We start from the raw sequence: 11426 nt of genomic DNA, 5'->3' as shown, positions 1-11426 counted from the left end.
GAGGCTGGAACATCTCATGAGCTGTCAGGGCAACGTGACCCTTGAGTCTCAGGTATAAGACTCAGATGACTTGAAGACCAGAAAACAATGTAAAATTTCAACAAGAACAGCCACCCTCCCCATTAAAATAAATAGAAAGTAAAATTGGAATTGGCAACTACACTCGTAAAACTGGAACCCAAACTCAAAAGCGTTTAAGAGGAAGCCCTCGGGGACACCAAGGAAAGGCTGAGTCTGTACGCGTGTTCCTGTCGCTGAGGTTCATTTCTGCCTTCAGGAACATTTTATGGGTCCATCTGACCATCAAAACTAACCCATGCCAGTGCTCATCCACTGTACTCAAGACCCCAGAAAGCCTGCAGGCAGGGCCACTCTGGGCTCTGCAAGGCCTGGCCCGCTGCAGGTCCCACCCCAGGGGCCCTAAAAGGCATGTTGGGGCACTTCCAGCCTCCCCCATCATGACGCTGAGCTCCCCCATCCTCACAGCCTGCCCCAGATGAACAGAAAGTCCTGCGTACAATGGTGGTGGTTGAGCAGGAAGCTGCTGGGCATCAGGTACTTACTTTCCACGTGTGCAAAGGCACAGAAAGGACCTCGAGGGCAGTAGCCAGTTTGGCGCATGTCATTGCACTTTGTAGATTTGTAGATCTAGGAAACAAAAATAAAATAGAGAGGCTGGATTGGAAATGGGTTTCCATAGGAAGACCAGAGCTGGCTGTACCATGATGTGGAGAACAAAGCTCCCAATCATAATGGGGGTCTCCTGGAGTGAGGGGTGTGGACGCAGCCCCCTTCTCTGCACGCCCATGGCTCTGAATTCCCTCCTCTGCGCAGGGCCAGTCAGCCTGGGGGACATGCGCCTGTAGCACCTGTTCTTGAAATCACACAAAGTCAGATTTTCCACTTGGTATTTTCTGAAAGATGCACCTCATTCAGTGCCTGGTACACAGCGGGTGCTCAAGAAATGCCTCTTAGTTGAGTAACTATGGAGTGTATCTAAAACTAATACTATATGTTCGCTACATTTTAATTAAAATCTTTTTTAAAAAAGTTCTCACCAAAAAAAAAAAAAAAGGTAACTATGTCAAATGATGGATATAGTAATTAACTTGATGGTGGGAAGCTTTTTACAATGTATACATATATTAAATCATCACAGGTACCAGACCTGATCTGCTTCACTTGGGCCAAAGACACTCTTGAGTCAAAAACACTGGGGTCTGGCCCTGCAGCATAGCAGGATCCAAGAGGGACAGACAGGCCTCAAGCCCTCAGTTGCCCCTCATGGGCCTTGCCGAGGCAGAATCTCTCCGCTCCAGCCCAGATCCCAAATCAACACCTCACCATCCCACCTTCCTTCCCTGTCTGAAGTGCCATGCAGTCTCCTTGGCTCAACTGTCCCCAAAGCAGCCATATCAACAAAAGCAATTTCAAAGGGTTTTGAATTCACTAAAAATATCAGGAGGCTAAATGTCTTTTTATGTGCATTTTGTTAAAGCACAAAATTTCTGAATAGAACACACTTTCAAGAAATGAAACACAATCACAAGCCTTTGGATGAGGTGCCCACCCCTTCCCAGAGTCCAGGGTGTCTCAGTTGGCACAGATTCGTGCTCCCTCACTCCAGCAGCTGCTTTCACACCCGGGGCAGCCTCAAGCACACACATGCTGGCCTTGCTGGCATTCAATGACCCCTGAGAGAAGGATATGTTCACTATTCTAAGTTTTGTCTTGCTCGAGCATGAATGAATATACGTATACACAAAAGTGTGTGCGTACAAAAACAGATGGCAAACACCCCAGAGGACATCCACACATCCACGTGGCTGCAAACACCACTGGCAGGCCTGAAATAAAACCAGGTGCAAATGCGCCAAGGGCCACCGTTCATTTTTTGCTTCTCTATTAAAAGTCACAGCTGAAATACACAGCGTTAAGAACAAACAGAGCTAAAGTTAAAATTCCTTAGTTTCTGTGGGTTTGATGTCCCAATTCTGCACCTACATGACCCATATTAAAAGAGCATCTGTTTGGGAAACAGGTAAGAACCACGAGTGCTGAAAGAGCCATGGAAATGAATGGGAGAGTCATGACCTCAGGGTGCAGAGCCAGAGGAAAGGTGAGATTTTTTCTTATTAAAACATGTCTGGTGTGAACAAGCACATAATATTTCCTGAGTTTCAAAAACTGAATGAGTAAATGAATGATCATGTGACTAAAAGAGGAAAAAATAAAAAACATGAGCTGGTGGGTGTAGGACCTGAAAACCACGGGTGGGCTTAAGAGAGAAGGCACAAGAAGTGAAGGCCAAGGTTTTATCAAAGTTCACTAAGCAGCCTGATGGCCAAAAGCAATGCTTCAAGTGGGGCAGCAGCGGTTTGCCCGAGTAGGACAATTCTTGCTCCTGACCAGGCTGTGCAGGCCACAGAATAGCCCTCTACAACGCCTCGCTGGCCGTTTCTCACCTCTAGACCCCTTGAGTACAGCAAATGAGCCTGTCTTAGTTCATAGGAATCAGCACACCCCTCATTACCCCTGCAGGAATATATCCCCGCTCTCCACCTGCCCAGTCTTAGTCCCCCACCCTCCCTGGTCCCTAGCTCTCCCACCGTCTCAGGCCCTGAAGGGGGCTTGTTTGCTTGTTCATTTTTAACACAAATCCAAGTGAGCTCTGGTTGGCTCAGCAGGCTCCAGTTGTCCAAAGGAAGGACTGGCCTTGCCTGGATCCTGGGAAGTGACCTCTGAGCTCCAGGAATGGCCTGCTTGTTAAATGTCTGTTTACCCGGCCATGAACCATGCAAGACAGTAACAACATGATTTATGGTGGGGGCCCTGAACCTCATGGCACCAGCTCAACCTAGGTCAGCCACATCTTCGCAACTGACTTCCAATAAAAACCCTGGACACCAAGGCTCAGGTGACTTCCCTGGCTGGCAACTCTGTGTGTTTTGTCACACATGGTCACTGGGAGAAGTGATTGCTATCCATGATTCACTAGGAGGGGACGCCTGGAAGCTCAAGCCTGGTCTCTCCAGGACCCTGCCCCACATGGGACCCTGCCCTTCGCTGATTTCAATCTATATCCTTACAGTGTAATGAACCATAACTGTGGATATAATGGCTTTGCCCAGTTCTGTGAGTCCTTCTAGCAAATCACTAGACCTGAGGGTGGTTTTAGGGACCCCCAAACACAGCAAAAAGGGGAGTCACCCAGACCTGTCCTCTCCCAGGCTGTAAATGACACTGACCATCTGGCTGAAGCCCCCGCCCCCTCGCTTGTACCTCAGGGTGGAACTGCTGCTCCGTGCGGGAATGGCAGTACTGACAGCTGTCCCCGCTGTCACACCTCGAGGGCTCGCCCCACTCATCACCGTGCTTCACGCTGGGGCACGGAGTGGACCTGGGGTACAAGAGGGAGTCACAGGAGGTCATGAGAGAAGATGTCCTTCCCGTATGCCTTGAGATGTTGGTCTATCCACTTACCACTGGGCTCACCTCTCAGCATGATGTACTCACACCATGAGGGACCATGGGAAAATGTTCCCTGAAGGACCAGCCTCTTTCCTCATGAGGACAGGCAAGAGCCAGAGAGTGCCATCTGAACCCAGAAAGTACTCAAGAGCCCCAGGTTTATTTTCCACAAAAGTTAAAATGAGTCTGAGTCAGGGCGACCCATGCCGACATGAAAAGTATCTTGGAGAAGAGGCCAGATTTCCTGCAGCCGGGAGATGAGCCCAGGCCCACAGCGCGTCTTCTTGCAAGGCTGTTTCAAAACTGGATCTGATACTTTTGGTCCTACAATATGAAAATCCTAACCAAAATCCTCTATTTATCATGTACTTGGCAACTTTAGTGTAACTTATTTAGACTTACAGAAAGAACAACCTAACCAGTGGTAAAGAACTTTTTGTTTCTTTGGTTTTCTTATTTTATAATTTTCTATTCCTTCAGTATGCAGTAAATACGCTCTGTCTTCTCAGGCTAATATCTGGTGACTAAAACTTAGAGACTACCAATTTAGGTTCTCTGTTCCTCAACTGTGAAACACCTCAGGGAAAGAACAATGACTGTAATAAACCAACTCTTTCTACCTGAGACAGGGGTTCCCCTGGGCATATGAGGCATTAGCAGGTGAGTAGAGACAAATTCTTTGCTTAAAGAAAAAGCAGGACACAGAGCTCAGTGTCTGAAGGAGGATGGTGGTGAGGGCCCAGGTGCCCACGGTCCCAGGGCTCACCTGTATTGGAACCTCCTAGGGTTCCGCCGTCTGTCCCTGCTGTTGTGGTAGTGGGGACACGCGTAGCCCTGGCGACACAGGCGTGGCGGCTTTGGGCACTGCTCAGTCTTGTAGCTGCCCAGCACAAAGTTGGTGTCTGAAAAACACGGGTCCACATGGAAACGTATATACGTGTGCTTATAGCATATGTGTGCTCACAGCAGCCCTAGTCACACAGCCAAAAGGAGAAAGAACCCAGTGTCCATCCATGGGTGAATGGATAAACACAATGTGGTCCATCCATATAGCAGAATATTATTTGGTCATAAAAAGGAATAAGCACTGACATATGCTACAATGTGGATGAACCTCAAAAACATTATGCTCAGTGAAAGAGGCCGGACACAAAAGACCACATATTGTATGATTCCATTTTTATGAAATGTGGAGAATAGGCAAATCCACAGTCAGAAAGTAGACTAGCAGTTGCCAGTGGCTGGGGGAGGGAAGTATGGGAAGTGACTGATGATGGGTATGGGGCCTCTTTGGGGAAACTAGATAGAGTTTTAGAGGTAGGTAAAGATGATGGTTATACGACATCAAGAATACAACTAAAAACCACTAAAATGCACACTTCAAAACGGTTCATTTTAACTCTGGCATAAATGATGGACTTTGGGTGATAATGACGTGTCAATGTAGGTTCCTAACTGTGGTGGGGACATTGGGCCTATGGGGCACAAGGTATAAGTGGGCTCTCTGTACTTTCCACTCAAGTTGAACGTAAAGTGCTCTAAAAAAATAAAGTCTATTGTTTTAAATGGCAATTTCATGTATCTGAATTTTAGCTCAAAGCAAAAACACACAAACAAAAAGCCACCAGAGGTCATTTAAAAGCGGTAACTGATGAGAGGATTCCTAAAACTCTCATCTATTCTTGGGCTGGTTAATAAGTGACACTTTATTACATATGCTATTGTTTTTAACTACATCTGCTCAGCGGGCTGAACATCAGTGGCTGAGGAACTAGCAGGATGGAAGGAGACAGTCCTGCCCTGTGGCGAGGGCAAAAATAGGCAACGCTACATACAGGGGACAAACCGTCCATCCACGCCATATCGAACTTCAAATAACTTATGTGACAAGTGATGTTAACCACACGGCGGGGCATGGAGAGAACAAGAGGGATTTGGATAAGAAGAGAGCCAATTTTAAGAAAAATTGTTAGACATTTGTTTACAAATACTGACCAAATGTCTCGAACAGATATGAGGTCCTATGCTAAGTGACACAAAATGAACAGAAATGAGTTGCATGACAATGACCATGAGACACAGAGGCTCATAGATGTCCTTTAGTAAGTGAATGGATAAACTGCAGTCCATCCAGACAAGGGAATATTATTCAGTGATAAAAAGAAATGAGCTAACAAGTCATGAAAAGACATGGAGGAATCTTGAAGGTACATTACTAAGTGAAAGAAGCCAGTCCAAAAAGGCTACATTCCAGATGATTCCAATGCTATTACATGCTGGAAAAAATACAACTATGGAGACAAATTTATGGAATAAAAGATCTGTGGTTGCCAAAGGGTAGTTGGGAGGGATGAATAAGGGGAGCACAGAGGGTTTTTAGGGCAGTGACACTACTCTGTGTGATACAGTGGTGGATACACAGCACTGTACATTTGTCCAAACACGTAGAATGCACAGAACCAAGCGTGATCCCTAAAGTGAACTGTGGATGATAGTTAATAACAATGTATCGATCTTGGTTCATCAACTGTAACAGTGATGGTGATGCACCACCATCAATGCAAGATGTTCATATGAGGGGGAACTGGGAGGGGGACGTGGGAACTGTACTATCTGTGTAAGTACAATTTTTCTCTTAAAACTTCCCTATAAAGTCTACTAATTAACAATCTAAATAACTACTTATGTATGAAAAACAAAAACGTGGAGAAAGCACAGTCTAAAATGGCTCTTCTGAAAAAAACGATTTCAGCACCGCTGGTTTTATCTAGAACGTTCGGAAAACAGAAGCCAAAGCACCTGAACTAGACATTCCTGACCTGAACCTGGGTGCAGGTGCCAAAGGTTACCCTGCAGGATCCTACAAAGCTGCAGGCCCCACCTGTCCCTCACCTCCTCTACCTTTCCTTCTTCAAGCTCAGCCCTGATGGTGGCGTGGGGACCCTCGCTCCCCTCCCAGCCATGCCAAAACAGAGGACCAGCTTGCGCAGGTGGAGGTTGGAGATCCTCCTACCAGGGAGGCCTACAGGGCGGTCTACCAGCTAGAAAGCAAAAAGTGGGAAGTTCTCAGAGACGTTTTCCAAAAAACAAAAAAACCCTGAGTGAAGCACTTGTCCTTGGCGCTGGCAATCGGCGCTGGCAAGCAGGGAGTTGCAGGCACACAGCTCTTCTTTTGTGGGGGGACTTTGCCCCAAGCAGTGACATCGCAACATGCGGGTGAGCACAACTGCACGAGAGGGTCCCCCTAAAACTTGAAGTGGGGTCCTTGGGCCCCCTCCATACCCAGATGTGACCAAAGGTCATGGCCCTCAGTACTGCCCCAGGTAGCACCCACTCAGCCCGAGGAACAAGAGTAAAGAACTCGACTCGATGAGCTTCAGCTTCTCCATCTGATCTATAAATGAGGGTGACGGGGTCCACCGTGCCAGTCACTTTACCAACAGGGACAAGGCTACTCCAGCCCACCCCTCACAGTGGCCACCGGGTTACCTTGCCACCGGGGGTCTTCGCCCAGGATTTTCTCAATCACGGCCTGGCTGGCCAAGGCCCCGGGCTGCAGATCAGGAACACCGTCCCCGCCGCCGAGCTGGCCATTCTGCAAGGCTTCCTGGGCCTGCAGCTCCCTATGGACAAACGCATCGGTTAGGGCTCTGGGGTGTGTCCGAAGCCCTTCCAGAAGGTGGGAGAATCACTTGGTTCTGTCACTTTACAGAGCCTCTCACATGTCACTGGAGAGGCTGGCTGCCTGAAAGGTTCAGGACAGGTGTCCTGTGTCCCTTGGGTGCACCCCTGTCCTGGGACGACAATCTTGACCCAGATCCCAAAAACTTCAGAGCTGCATTATGTTTAGTAAGGATTCTCCCTTCACCCCCAGTGAGCTTCTATGGCACGTGAGTCAAGAGGAAGGAAACGTTCTTTCATTAGAATAAAACCGAGGCCCAGAAAAGGAGCTGCTTTAGACCAGTAATGCCTGAAACATTGGGGAGGTGAGCTGGCTGCCCGCCCACCCAGCACAGGACACCCCACTCACCTGATGTCGCACACAGGCGGCCGCAGGTCCAGGGGGCCATGTGCGAAGGCGCAGTGCAGCCCATTCTTCACACAGTGGCCCCGGGCATCTGTCTCATGGATGCACGTGCCTGTCTTGTAGTAGCGCAGGTGATATTTGCGTTCCGTGTCTCCAGTCGTTCGGTGCAGGTACGGACATCTAGGAAGCACAAGGGGTGACACGCGCCATCTAGGCCTTAGGGTCCGGGGACAACCCTAAGTGTCAACCTGCTCTTCTTCTCGTTAGCACCTGGCCAGCAGCTGGTTCTATTTTTCCTTCACTCAAACATCCACTCTTACTAAAGGATTAACATCACTGGACAGAGCATCCATCCCATGATTTGGAATCCTCCCCCCAGGCACTCAGACCCCTACAAATCCCTCAATTACACATGTTAGAAAAACACAACACTGAATTTCCCTGAAAAATCATCCTTTATAATTTTTTGAATAAAGTACAGAAAAATAAAGTTCATCTCCAGGACACAGCTGAACTCTGAGCTGTGTCATTCATGTTTCCTGACAAGCATTATTAAATAAAGAGTTGGTGGCCTTGCCCATCTCTCATCCAGGTACCTTTGGGGACCCCTCAAGGGAGGGAGGGAAGGAGCCTGGGGAGAAACACAGGGGCCTGGATATCGCTGGAGGAGAACGTTAACAGGAGATGGGCCAGGAGAGAAGCAGATGTGGGAGGGGGACAGAAGGTGTAGCGTCACTCAGGCCATGCACAGCCCAGAGCCATGCGCTCCCTAGGAGAGTCACACGTGGCTTCCCACAGTGACAGTGGTTCACGCTGCAGTGGGGCGGAACTGCAGAGATGGTTTAGAAGGTTCCAGTATGTGTGGAACATGGAGACTAAGCCCACCTCAAGGTCAGTCCCTCCAGACAAGAGACACAAAAGGAAGGGAAGAGATATGTAAAAGACCCTGAATGGCGACATCCCCTTGAGCAGCCTGAGAAGGCAAGGGGCTCATTGCTGCAAGTCTCCAAATCCAAGGACAAGGTCCCTCAACTCCAGCGATGGCCTGGAGTACCATGTGAGGCTTGGGAAAGGCCCACTCCCACCCTGCCGTTCAGCAAGCTGTGGACCTGGGCACTGGGAGCACCTGTGGGGATGGCTCCCCACACAGGGCACAGATGGGTGGCGCTTTGCAACCTGACGGGACTCAAAAGTAAAATCAGAAACGACTTAGTGATCATCCAGTTTAAACTCTTATAAGTTGAGGAAACAGAGGCTCAGAGTTCAGACAGCTCACCCCAGATCTAACTGAGCACCTGGGGTGGACAAGGCACAAGGCGGAGGTAAAGGACATCGTGTCAGGTGAGTCCCCAGGCCCCCTAGAGCTAACCAAACAAAAGTCAGATCAGAAGCCCGTTGTGGGCCCAGATGTGCACCCAGGAGGGATAGAAACAGGATCTCTAGAGATATTTGTGCACCATGATCATGGCAGCATAATTCACAATAGCTTAAAGTTGGAAATGACTCAAATGTCCATCAAGATAGGAACAAGCAAAATGTGGTCTATCCAAGTAATGGAGTATTATTAAGCCATGAAAAAGAATGAAGCACTGATACTTGCTATGAGGTGGATGGATCCTTGAAAACATCATGGTAAGTGAGAGATGCCAGACACAAAAGAACAAATATTCCATATTCTACGTATATGAGGTCCCTAAAGCAAATTCAGAGAGACAAGAAGTAGAGTTTACCAGGGGCTGGGGAAGGGGAGAATGAGGAGGGACTCTTTAATGGGGACAGAGTTTCTGTTTGGGGTGATGAAAATAATTTGGAAATAGAGAATGGTAATGGTTGTATGACACTGTGAATGTAATTAATGCCACTGAAATGTACAGTTAAAAATGGTTAAATTTTATGTTTATATATTTTATCACAATTTTAGCCCACTAGAGATAGACGGGGGGCGGGGCGGCAAGGAAGAGGGAGGAGAGAATCTTTTGCATATTTGTACTGAAATATAATAGACCTATAGAAAAATGCACAGGTCATACCTGGGCAGCTTGTGGCATTTTCACAGACCAACACACCTGAAAAACCACACCCAGAGCAAAAGGACAGAACACAACCAGGAACCTGGCATCCAGTCAGATGAACACGCAGGGAAGGACGACAGCACTTTCTTGAAATGACAGAAACTAGAAACAAGGCAAATGGCCACCAAGAGGCAATTCTTTCAATAAATGTGGTGAACTTCAGTGGAATACCAGCAGTTGTGACAATCACCAAAGAGCCATGAGAAAAAGAAAAAGTGGAAAATGGAGAAAGGTTGCAAGACAACTTGGCCCTATCTTTGTGAAAAGGAAACATAAAGAATATATAAATATGCATACAGCACTCTACGTGCCCACATGCAACTGTTTCCTCTGTGTTCCTGACAAGTTCAAAGAAACAGTATTGGCAGATGTAAGTAAAATGGTCAAATATTAAGATATTTACCATATTAAGCGTTGACAAGCCCTTGTCTGAAATCCCTACTACAAAGTTATATTTACATTTCAAGATCCTCCAAGCCTTTCTCTGCATCTTTGAACAGCACTGGTAAGTAATTTAGCTTCTGGCACCCAGGGAGTTGAGGCTGTTGTAGAGAACCCTCTGCCACGCCAGGGAACCTGATCTAGAACACAAGACCCTTCCCCCGCTTCTCACATAAATATATAGACTAATATCACTAATAAAGAACATGAAGAAATTAAGAGACCAGGAAATCACAGAACTACAGGCTAGAGAAAGAAACACAGAATTTACAAAACAGAAAATGCAGATGGATCTCAACCACTGAGAGGTCACCCTGCTCTAGGGCAGAACCCCAGAGTGGAACTGTGGAGAAGCAGACACTGTTGCCAGCAGAAAGGTAAAGTGTTGCAACCTCTCTGGAGGGAAATCTGGTGATACATATAATAAGCCTAATAAGCCCGCAAATGCCTTCACTCTCACCTACTGATCCCACTTCTAGAGACCTGCCCCAGAAACAGCTGGCAAAAAGAGGAAAAGACATCCACACAACATGATCACTGCAGGACTATTTGTCCACCGCCCAAGGCTGGAAACAACCAAAGTTCTGGAATAAATGACAAGGGAGATTGGTGCAGCTCTGAGGAACAGGAGGATAGGTATGGACCAGGAAGGTGGGGGGCAAGGATACATATATATCTGCTTATCTCAATACCAAGAATGATGGAAGGAGGAAGCTACTGTTTAATGGGGACAGAATTTCAGTTTAAAGATGGAAAAGTCCTGGAGACAGATGGTGGTGACAGGTGGACAACAATGTGAATGGACTTAATACCACTGAACTGTACACTTAAAAGAGCTTAAGATGGTAAATTTTATGTTCTGTCTGTTTTACCATAATAAAGAACAAAACAATTTACACTTATAGGAAAGCCACCATTTTACAAAAACAGTTCCAATTTGCGGAACTACTTATGCATTTACTATAAGTTAGGCACAAGAATTCCAGTCTGGGGTGAGGATATTTCCTATATTAAGCAGACTAGAGCTGAAGCAGCTGGAAGGTTTCTCTATAGAACCCACTGTGCACAGCTGTGGCGGGCGGGAAACCACCACCCCTGGCATCGCTGGCAGGCGGAGGGCTCCCAATTTCCCTAATGTTAAATCTAAATTTTCACTTGTTCCCTAGTGGTCCTTCAGGGTAGCCCTAAGCATGATTTTGTTTCCTCTCCTGTACCATCACCATGGCCATCAGAGCCAGGCCAAGGCCTCTCACTCCCCAGCACTAAGCACCAAACGGGCACTACTATTTCACTCAGGCCATGTCACTTTCTGCTTATTACATGACCTAAAACATGAACTGACCTTTAAATACTAGCGAATGTTTAAAGGGAAGAAAATAGCTTCACCTTAAAAACATCTAAGAGGTGGAAGGGAA

This window comes from Pteropus alecto, unplaced genomic scaffold (genome assembly GCF_000325575.1).
Source record: "Pteropus alecto unplaced genomic scaffold, ASM32557v1 scaffold44, whole genome shotgun sequence".
Taxonomy (NCBI): domain Eukaryota; kingdom Metazoa; phylum Chordata; class Mammalia; order Chiroptera; family Pteropodidae; genus Pteropus; species Pteropus alecto.
Note: the sequence above shows the minus strand (reverse complement) of the source record.